This window comes from Elephantulus edwardii, unplaced genomic scaffold (genome assembly GCF_000299155.1).
Source record: "Elephantulus edwardii isolate Elephantulus edwardi_28Jun2011 unplaced genomic scaffold, EleEdw1.0 scaffold00342, whole genome shotgun sequence".
NCBI lineage: Eukaryota > Metazoa > Chordata > Mammalia > Macroscelidea > Macroscelididae > Elephantulus > Elephantulus edwardii.
Window position 1 is genome coordinate 2,085,098 of NW_006400092.1, and position 1,100 is coordinate 2,086,197.

Sequence of the window (1,100 nt, forward strand, 5' to 3'; positions counted from 1 at the left end):
ATCTATGTTGTCTTCTCCTGGTTGTAGGTTTTCCAGGATACTGGGAAGACTGTTTATGTTGTGGATTAGGACTTCTAGTGTTGTTCCTAGCTTTTCTGTACTCAAACAAATATAAAATCAGTTAGTCTTTCTGAGCCTGTAAATCACATGAGAGGAGAGAGCTCAACTTTTTCGCTTGGAACAGCTGATGGATTCAAACTACTTGCCTTTGGGTTGGCAGCACAACTCTTTTTACCCATCAGGCCACCAGAGCTCCTCTTATGTATGTAATAGTCTGTGACAATAACCATTAAGTTATGCCTATAGGACCCCTTAAGCCAACATTCCATGATAACTCAGGACAAGATGACTTCAGTGACAAATGAAAAAATCTCGAAGGTTTAGCAATCTATAGGAAAGAGGGTATCAGTCAGGCCTGTGATGTCAAGGATTTATTGTTAAAAATGACTTTCCTGGCCATTGACTTTGATTTTGCTACATGACTGTGTGGGAACATGTAAAGTGTGTTAGTCTATCAATAAAGGAATTGGCTAGTTTTGCTATCCCATTAGGTTTAAATTGAAGTAGATGTGAAAATCTTGCTATCAACAAAGCTGAGGAAGCATGGAGTGAAATACACATCCTTTAGGGTTAAAGATTCCTGTGCCAGTCAAACAAAGATCTACATGGGAGTAGTAGCAGCCTCAGCAGAGATCCAGAAGCCAATGTGAGACAGAGATGTCTTGGCACTGATGCCCTACAGAGTGAGAGCTAGAGGCCTTTACTCAAGCTTTCTGGAGGGGGGATGGAAGATGCCATAACTGGCAGGAGTTAGGGAACTTTATATCACTGGCCTAACCCATGAGGCTGAAGGTCAAGGGATCTGTGAACACCCTAGAGAAGCTGTCTGAACTGAGGAATTGTACATTTGAGAGGCTGACTGAACTAATGAATTGTAGCCTACTGCCAATCTGCAGTCTGCTAACTTTCCTATTATTCCTCATTACCATGACTGTAGTTCTTTGAGATCTATGTGGTCATTGCAACAGATCTTGGGCCCAGAAAAGTAGTAAAATTGCTGTCGGAATTGTTGTTGTTGTTGTTATGTGCTGTCGAGTCGC

General features: G+C 41.7%; 1 protein-coding gene across 1 annotated transcript in view; it reads left to right on the forward strand.

Annotated features, from left to right (window-relative positions):
* The window catches only part of AICDA (activation-induced cytidine deaminase), a 32,981-nt gene that overhangs the window by 31,541 nt on the left and 340 nt on the right, over positions 1–1,100 (forward strand). The window lies entirely within an intron of this gene.